Source organism: Triticum dicoccoides, chromosome 6B (genome assembly GCF_002162155.2).
Source record: "Triticum dicoccoides isolate Atlit2015 ecotype Zavitan chromosome 6B, WEW_v2.0, whole genome shotgun sequence".
Lineage (NCBI taxonomy): Eukaryota > Viridiplantae > Streptophyta > Magnoliopsida > Poales > Poaceae > Triticum > Triticum dicoccoides.
Genome location: NC_041391.1, coordinates 650,031,777 through 650,042,002, shown reverse-complemented (window position 1 = coordinate 650,042,002; position 10,226 = coordinate 650,031,777).

Here is a 10,226-nt window from a genome sequence, read left to right as displayed (position 1 = left end):
ACTCACCTACATGCGCCCAGCACCACTCCCGCGAGATTCGGCAACAGCTCGTCTTGCGCTGACCTTGGACGTCGGCCATGGCTAACCTCGGTCGTACGAACGCACTCCACGCGCGCTTGCGTGACCCAAACATGCCGCCGGCCGCCATAACTGTTCGTGCCGTGCGTGCGCACTGCGGTTCTCGTGCGCCTCCCCGTGGCCACGCCTTGCCGCCGACCGTCATTGGTGTTCATGCTGCACGTGCTCACTATGGTTCTCGCGCGCGCCTCCTCGTGGCCACGCCTTGCCGCAGGCCGCCATTGCTGTTCGCGCCGTGTGAGCACTGTGGTTCCCATGCGCCTCTCCGCGGCCAGGCGCCAGGTACAGCGGCGGCACGCCGAGCTCCGGCGAGATCCCGCACCGGCTATGTCCGCGTCCACCTCCGACGGGCTACCACTTCCAGGACGCGGCCCGCATACACTACCTGGTTTCCCGGCACGACGTCCTAGTCAGGCGTCGTCGTTGCGCACATCCTCTCTCATGGCTACGCCGATGATGTCCATGTTCTAGCGCTCACAACCTGTTCGGCTAAATGCCAGAGAGAAAACGAGGAAAAACGAAAAAGAAAAGGTGAAAAATTAATAATCACTTGAGTCACTGACAAGTGGGACCCTCATCCAACTCAACATATTGTCCACACAAGCACACCTCATCCCGACAGGCAGGCCCCATCTGTCGGTTTCGCTGTTTTCAAGTCCAAGTTGGAGTGTCAGTGCTCCGTGTTACGCATTAGGCGCATTTTCGGTGGTTTTTTGTGCCCTGCCTTCAATGTGGTACGAAGTTGTTACCCTAGCCCAAGTGTGGTGGTTTTGTGTAAATAACTCCCCCACAGGCGATTCCATCCCCGACGAGCACGCTCGGCTACCTCCGCCATGCCTACAGCTGGTCCATGTCGTTGGTGTGGCGTACCACCCGTCTACTCCGCCTGACCGCATAATCCCCATCTCCGCCCCGAGCCCCAGCCAGATCCTGCTCCGTCTCCACCCCTCTTGCCACACCGTTGTGCCGTTTTGGGACGGCAAAGGAGCTGCACGCACATCCCCGATGTGGTCCCTTAGTATGTACTCACTCGAACTAGGATTTGATTTATCTCATGTTTGATTCCTTTTTAATCACTGGACTTGATTTGGGTTAGATTGGACGCAATGCTTGCTTCGATGGATTTTGCTTAGTATATCTGTATTATGACCGATGTGCAATGGTTCACTATTTCATCTACGAATTTCGACATGATTTCAAAGTTTCATGCTTCTATCCATGTTCAGATCTGTCCCCAACTACTATCTCTGCTTCTTAGTTCTGTACCATCTAAATTGTTATATAGATCAACCACAAAAATAAATAAATTATATAGATGCTTCTGGATCCTATATATTTCGCTGTCAAATGCCAAAAAAACATGGATTATGTGTACATAGCTACTCTCATTTTTTCAGAGTGTACGGCAGTATAAAAAAAGTATGTTAATATTTCATTGATATGGTGCTTTCGCAATTTACATGCTTCATATATATCGTAATCGTGCTTCATTGTCGTGTCAAGTTTGTTTCATAGTTCATAGGCATCATAGTTATGCTTCCTCACTGTGTACAATTTGCTTATTTTTCATACTTGAGCTTCTATGCTGTGGTAGTTTGCTTCGTATGTTTTGTACTTCTACATCTACGTTGTGTTCAGTTTGCTCCATTTTTGTGCTTCATATTGTTTTGTAGGTTCGTGTTTGTATTCAAATCAATCAGCTCGTGCATCATACATTGTTGCAACCCCAATGGGAACTGAAGAACATGCTCTGCGACAGTGAGACGGACATGGCGCTGGTTGATGCTGGGCATGGTGTGTGTCATGAGATTGAGCATCTTAGTGCCTTGTGCTCTTGTCATCAGCTTGGAAGCAAACTAGCAAGGACCACACTCGGTGGCCACAGGTCAATAACGTCGGACACTCAATGGTGCTACCCTAGCTGCTCCTTGCCTGATCTCTCGTGTAGTTCACCGGCGCTGACATCCGTAGATTTGTGGAAGAAAAGGAGGGCATCAAAGTGTTGGAAGCATGACTTGCTTATGATGGAAGCAGACTGAGCAGATTTGTATTACATATGGAAACACGTCCCTATTGTTCTTGAAGCATGTGCACACAGGATAATGGTTCTTGTTTTAATAGAAAGGTCTTATTTGCTTAGAAGCAATTCTCTAGTCTGCTCAAACAAGTATTTGATTATTTTGATGCGAAAATACAATTCCAATTTATAATTGCATTGGCCACATTTTTTTTTTTGCAAACATTGGCAAGACATTTGGGGAAACCTTTCTTTATTAAGAAAACCACACGGAAGAGGAAATTCATTTTGGAAGCAAATAACGGCAATACCAATACATTGGAGCAAATATATGTCTTACTGAAGCACATTTCAAGACATTTTTTTAAGCAACCATATATTTCATTAGACAATCTGTTCACAGAGATTACACATATGGCCACCATATGAGACAGAAATGCTTGTCAAGCAACTTTGCACAAAGAATTCCACAAGAGGTAAAACTATTATTCCACCCTTGAAGAAACTCGTGCATCGCCGAAACATAGTCCACAAACGTCCTCCACCGTCATCATGGCAACGCCGGAAAAAGATGAGAACAGCCGCCATAGCAAGATCTAGGAGAGCACCACTGCATACGAATATGCTTTTTGAGCCGATGAAGCGGGTCGCCGCAAGTGACATTTCAAGACAATTTGAAGCATATATTCTCTGGATGGGAGCAAATATTACCACAACACACGGGACAAATATTCTTAGATAGAGACAAATTTCATTAGCACTGGAAGCAAATTATATGAACCTTTTCTTTTGTATGTTTTGATAGATCCAAGCAAATTTTAGTTACAAATAAGAAAATCAAGTTGTTGAAACATATTTTGACTTCACAAGAAGCAAACAAAAATATTACACTGGACAATTTTTTTGTTAGATCAAAGCAAATTTAACCTTTAGTGGAAGCACATTTTAGTATCGATAGAAACAAAATTTAGTATCAGTGGAGGCGAACATATTCTGAAGTACCAGAATATGAAAGAAAGGGAAGTATTTATATGAAATAAATAGCATTACATTTTCATCCTCCCGTGATTTTGTGGTGTAGTTAGTGTGAGAGCAGATTACATGAGAATTGAGGCTGTAATTGGCCGTAGGAAGCAATCACATGGAAACAGACTCACCTCTAAGTACTAATCCAACGTACAGAAGCAACCTAATCTAACGGTAGTCTGATGCCTAGCGTCTCCCTTTAAACACAAGAACTCCATAGTCTTTGAGGGTGCCTCGCCTTCGCTACAGGTGGTCACCAGGCTTTGTCTGGCATCAAGCTGGACTGCTCAAGCGGGATTGGATCGGCATAGCCATGGAGCTATTTGGGTAGGCGACACGCGACTAGTTGTAGCGTGATCACTTCGTTGAGGATGGAGCTACGGCTCGCGTGCTCGATGTTATTCGTTTTCTTGGATCATCTACTGTGGTTTTTGGTCCTTACCCACCCTTCTATCTATATAATATGATACACATATGTCAGGACCCCGACTCAATGCCACATAGATCTAGTATGTAACACTTCATATCACTTTGCGGCCTCACGCACGGTATTCCCACGGGTGTCGCGTTACCTTTACCCGGGACCGTTTGCGCCTTTTGGCACACGTATATGACAGTGTCGCTAGCATCCATATGATAAGGAGTCCGGGCTGACATGGCTAGTCGTAAACCCAAAGTGGCACAAACTTACAGGGACAGGCATCCATGACCCAGCATCGAACGTGTCGGTCATCAGCGAGTGAATCCAGGCTGTAGCACTGGGCTAGCAGGACTCCGGTGAACCGGGCTGTAGCGGGCTAACAGGACTCCGGTATTCATCGCGTGACATTTCCCCGAAGGGACAGACACAGGAACGAAGAAGGACACATGCCGGCCAGCCTAAGTGTTCCGGAGCAGTAGCAAGCTACCATGGCTCGGTGGAAACACTAGGAGACATTTCCCGGTAAGAGAGGCTACTAAAGATAAACAACTAGATAGTCAGATCCCACACATACCAAGCATTTCAATAACATACACACAATATGCTCGATATGTGCAATACAACATGGCATCACAAAATGACTCTACGACTCAAGTAGTTTATTCATTAGGCTCCAAGGAGCGAGATATTACAAACATGGGTCTCATGACCCAACACTCAGAGCATACAAATCAAAGCACAAGCGGAAGCTATCATGTCTGAGTACAGACATCTATAAATGAAAAAGGCTGAGAAGCCTGACTATCCATCAGATCCTGCCGAGGGCACAAGATCGTAGCTGAGGTAACAAGCTAAACGTCGAAGTCCACGCGGAACTACTAGTGAGACTGAAGTCTCTCTGCAAAACATAAAATAGGCAAACGTGAGTATAAATGTACCCAGCAAGACTTACATCAGATCTATCTACATATGCATCATTATCAACAAGGGGTTGGAGGGGTTTGACTGCAGCAAGCTAGCTTTGACTCGGTGGCTATCCTGAACTACGACTGCAGGTAACTCTTTTGAGGTGGCGCACACGAGTCCACATATTCACCATATCAATACACCACTATGGATCCGCTCCCGTCTCCCTACGAGAACGCCATCCATAGCACTCATGCTTATCTTGCGTATTTTAGAGTATCCACTTTCACTTGTCTATGAACTATGCAAGGGGTCCAAGTTTCCATATCCGAGGAATCCGGCTAATCGAATAGATGATGTTAACCCTGCAGGGGTGTACTTCTTCACACGCGCTTTCGCCACTTATCGCCCTGTACACGTCATGTACCTCGGCAACCTTCAAGCGAAAGCCGGGCGAGGGAGTCGGCCACGACCTGACTAACCGAACAAGTCTCTAGTCCAGGTTTATCGCCTATTCAGGTTCCATCCGCAAGGAGATCCGGCCGGGGTGTCGCTTACGGCCCCAAACGATGTGTGCAGGGTTCCCAAGCCCACCAACCGGGTGCCACTTGGTACACCGTGCCACTGTGCCTAGTCTGTCCCAAGCCCACCTGTACCGGGTGCCACTTGGTAGACTACTAACACTACCTACAAACACCAGAAACTAGTTGCAACTCCTGGACAGAGATCATGTTGATTAATAAGTCGAGAGAGCTTGGAGCGCCCAGAGCCCAATGTGTGGTAGTAACTGATCATGGATCACAAACACAGAACTCAGTTCCTGAGGACGGCTGCAATGAGACAACCCACCATGTACTCCTACATGGCCTCTCACCGCTACCTTTACCAAATCGTGTTCACACACTTAGCTCACATACAGTAGGACATGTTCACACGCCTCTGATTCATCCCCGATGAATCAGACCTGACTCAACTCTAAGCAATAGCAGGCATGACAACAAACATGAATGAGTAGGCACAACAGGGCTCAAACAACTCCTACTCATGCTAGTGGGTTTCATCTATTTACTGTGGAATGACAGGTCATGCAAAGGATAAAGGGGTTCAGCTACCGCAGCAAGTATCAAATATGTCGTTGTTGTCCTAATGCGGCAAAAGAGAGCAGGAGCGAGAGAGTGGGATTTTATCGGAATGAACAAGGGGGTTTTGCTTGCCTGGCACTTCTGAAGATAACATTGAGTCTTCATCAGTGTCAACGATCACATCATCGGTATCACGTCTATCGAGAGGGGACAAATACCGGCAACACAGAAGGGAACACAATCAATGCAATGCACAATATGATGCATGATCATGACATGGCAAAATGAATGTGTTTGGGCTAGTGCATCTAAAACCAGATTAAATGAAGTTGGTTTGAATCCAAGATTCAAATTCAAACTCCATATGTGGTTATTTAAATGTCATTTAATTGATTTGTGCTAAACAGCAGCTATAAGTTGTTCTAACATGCATGAAAATGGTACAGATGGATTCCTTGAATTTTTCTGATAATTTTTCATATATAATTTATTTAATTTGGAGTTACGGTTGAATTTCTATGAATTTTAGAAGTTTATACAATTTTCTGGAATTTATAAATCATTTCCTAATTTATTTTAATTCCAGAAAGGAATTATTGCGTCAGCATGACCTCATCCTGACGTCATCAGGTCAACAGGGCGGGTCCAGGTCAAACCTGACGTGTGGGGGCCACACGTCAGTGACACGGGTTAAATAGGGGGGTTTAGTTTAGCTTAATTAAAGATTAGGGCATTAGGGCCCACATGTCAGTGTCAGCAGGGGGTAATTAGTTTAATTAATCTGATTAGTGCTAATCCTAATTTAGTTAGTGGCTAGAGGCCCACACGTCAGTGACCCAGGGTCAAACTGGGCCCAGCAAGTCAACTGTCAACGGGGTCAACCCCACCGGCGACTTGACGCCGGCGAGGCCAACCGCGGCGGCGAGCCTCGGGTTTGCATCTCCGGCGACCAAACGGCCGGCGGAGGGCATCTACGTGACGCTGGTGGACTCGCGCGTCGAGTGGTGCAGGCGTTGGGTGCGGGGGTGGCCGGAGTTGTCGCCGGCGTCGACCTTGGCGGTCACCGGAGCTCGGGGAGGTCGGGGTTGGCGCTAGGCGGCACGGCAGGTCGCACGGGTGGGCGCGCTCGGCTCCTGGAAGGGTGATGAGCACGTTGCCGTGCTCGGGAGTTAGCTACGGTGGCTCTAGCACCGTCTGCGTCATCGCCGGCGGCGAGGAACGGTCGGCTCCGACAGCCAGGGCGGTTAGAGGGCGCGGACGGGCACGGAGAGAGAGGGGAAATGGACAGGGGCTCACGGTGAGTTCGAAGAGAAGGTCGGCGTGCTCGGGGAGGCGGTGGAGACGGCGAATCAACGGCGGCGGTGGTCGGAGCCCGAGGTGGAAGACGATGGCGATGGCGATGTTCCGGGCCCTCCCGGCTTGCGTGGCTCATCGAAGATGAAGAAGACAACATGGCGGAGCTTCTGGGCACGTCGGGTTTGCGTGGGGTGGCCGGTGTCCGCGAGGGAGCTCGTCGGTGGCGGCGGCTCCGTTCGGTCGCGGGAGGGAGAGAGAGCAGAGGGGGAATAGGGACGGAGGGAGAGCGAGAGGGGTTCCAGGGAGAGTGAGAGAGAGGCCAGGGTGTCGTGGCGTCTCCAGGCGCATCGAGGAGGGAGGCAACCAGGCAGGAGGTGGCCAAGCGCGACAGCGGTGCTCGCCACCGAGCTGCTTCGTGCGCTGGCACAGGAAGAAGACAGGAGAAGGGGGGCCAGGTGGGCTGGGCCGCGCAGGTGGCTGCACAGTGTTGGGCTGTGGGTGGCTGCCAGGTAAGCTGAGGTAAGTTCTGTCTCTGCTTTTATTTATTGTCCTGCTGTTTTATTTTATTTAATTTATTTTGCCACTGTTTTGAATTTAAAATAATTCAAACAATGCCAAAAACTCCTCTGAATATTTTATATTGCTAGATGGACTTTTCCAAAAGCTTATAAAAATATTCCAGGGGTATTTGAAATTATATTCTAATTATATGAATATAATTCAAATTCAAATAGCTAATAAATTAAATCCAAAGTCCCAAAAATAAATCCTTAAAAAAATGTTCAATATTTTGGTTGGGACCAGAACCCTTACCAAAAATATTAAACATCTAAGGAGAGCATTTTGGAGCAATGAATGAGATTTTAGGGTTTTGAGGCTTCCACTTTCCCTCAGTTCAAATTTCAGAATTTAAACATGATGCACACACGAAGCTAGCCTAGAGCATTACCAGAAGCTAGGGATGTGACAACATACTCGCGCGTATTCGAAAAAAAATGTTCTAAAAAATATATATCTAGTTGTTCAAAATGTGCACTTTTTTTAGGCAAAGTCTTCATTGCATACTCCCTGCATCCATACATTTTATGGCCCAATACATTTTTTAAGACTGCCTTTGCCTATTGATAAGATTAATAATAAATGAGATGTTTAATGTGAAAATTATATTATTAGAATTTCTTTCCACATACAGATTTGTCCGCGTGCTTTGTGTAACTTGCATTTAAGCAACATATCCGAACACATCCTAGTCTACCTAACCACGTGCATGCAACCCCGCTCTGCTAAGAAAAAAAGAGAGCAAGAGCATGCAGCGCCTTGCCATATGCATGTGAACTAATATAAAATGCGATGATGTTAGCAAAAGATTCTCTTTTATTTTGAAACTTCAAAATATTTTGTAGCTCAAACCGTCGGTCGGATTGAAAAACCGTTTTGATATAATAAAAATCGTCGTGATGAGACCTTTAAAACCAGATCCCATGTTGGTATGTTTCGACAACTTTTTTGGGTCAAAATTACCAGACCTAGTACAAGTTATCATTCATGCACAATGTATATTACCATGTTGTTTGCAGGGAAGTCATCAGGGTTATGGTCTTTAACAACCCCTTCAACCATGTCGAAAAAACATACACACGACGCCCCCCATCAACGCTACGACGGTGTTTGTGCCTAAGTTATGCCATGTGTCTATTGACATCATGTTCATACGGAAGTTATCGGGTGTGCGTATTCAACAACTATTTTGCCCAAGTAAAAAAATATCGCAGTGCTTGTACCTAAGTTATCAGGTTCGATGTATGTATTTACCATGCTATTTAACTAAAAACTTATCGGCAGTATGTTTTCCACCAACATCCTCCCCCCATCAAAGTTATCGGGGTGTTTGTACGTAAGTAATCAGGTATGCGGTGTGTCTTTTACCATCAGATTTATAAAGAAGTTACCGGTGGTTTGTTTCCAACAACTCTCATGCCCCATCAAAGTTACTGCGATGTTTGTATCTAAGTTATCAGGTTTGCGATGTGTCTATTACCATCATATTTATAAACAAGTTAATGGTGTTTTGTTTTCCAACAACTCTCCCCCTCCCAACAACATCGAAGGTATCGCGGTGTTTGTACCCAAGTTAGGTCTGTGATGAGTCTATTACCATCACACTTATAAAGAAGTTACCAACGGTATGTTTTCCAATAACCCCCATCACCCCCACTCTGCCCCCTCCTCAAAGTTACCGTGGTGTTTGTACCTAAGTTATCAGGTATGCGGTGTGTCTATTATTATGATATTTAGAAAGAAGTTATGGGGTGTATTCGACAACTTTTTTGCCTAGAGTTACCATAATGTTTGTACCTAAATTATCAGGTCTGCGATACATATATTTCCGTGCTATTTAACATGAAAGTTACCAACACTATGTTTTTCAACAACACCCGCCATCAAAGTCATCACGGGTATTTTGTACCTAAGTTATCAGGTATGCGGTGTGTCTATTACCATCATATTTATACAACAGTTATCGGGGTCTGCGATCAACAACATATTTGCCGCACGTAAAAAGGTTACCGTAGTGTTTGTACCTAAGTTACCAGGTCTGCAGTGTTTCTATTACCATAATATTTATATAGAAGTTATCAAGGATGTGCATTCAACAACTTCTCTCCCCGCTGAAAAGTTACCGTAGTGTTTATATCTAATTTATCAGGTTCGCCATATGTATATTACCTTACTATCTTACACAAAAGTTACCAATGACATGGTGTCAAGAGAAAGTAAATCTCCCAAATTAAAATGGATCTCTTGTGTTCTCTTACACTACTGGAATCAGGATCTTTGCCGTCAGCCAGCACACGACAAAGAAGGTCTTTGCCATCAGCTTACAGAAAACTGACGGCAAAGAAAGAGCTAACGGCAAAGAGAGTGTACGCCATCAGCCACATACTTGCCGTCCACTAGCTGACGGCATAGATGTTTTGCCATCTGCTAGTGGACGACAAAGAGGCAGGGTGGCCCACTAACGAGTACCACCTAACGACCACTTTCCTTGTCGTCTGCTAGCGGACAGCAAAGATTCTTTGCCGTCTGCTAGCAGACGGCAAAGAGAACGGCAACTAACGGCTACAAACGACCCACCCCACGCCTCCCACTCTCTCCATATCTCTTTCTCTCTCACTCCACTGTGCCCGACCCCGACCCCAATCGCCGCCGCCGCTCCCGACCACCACCGTCCTCGCCGACCCTGAACCCCCTGCCGCTGTGCCGCGCCGGTCCACCGCCCGCCACCTTGCGGTCCGCTGCGCCCCTGCGACCCCTGCAACCGCCGCCCGGACGCCCTCGCCAAGCCGCGGTCTCTCACTCCACCGCCCCGACGGCCTCGCCGCCCTGCCGCCCCACCGCC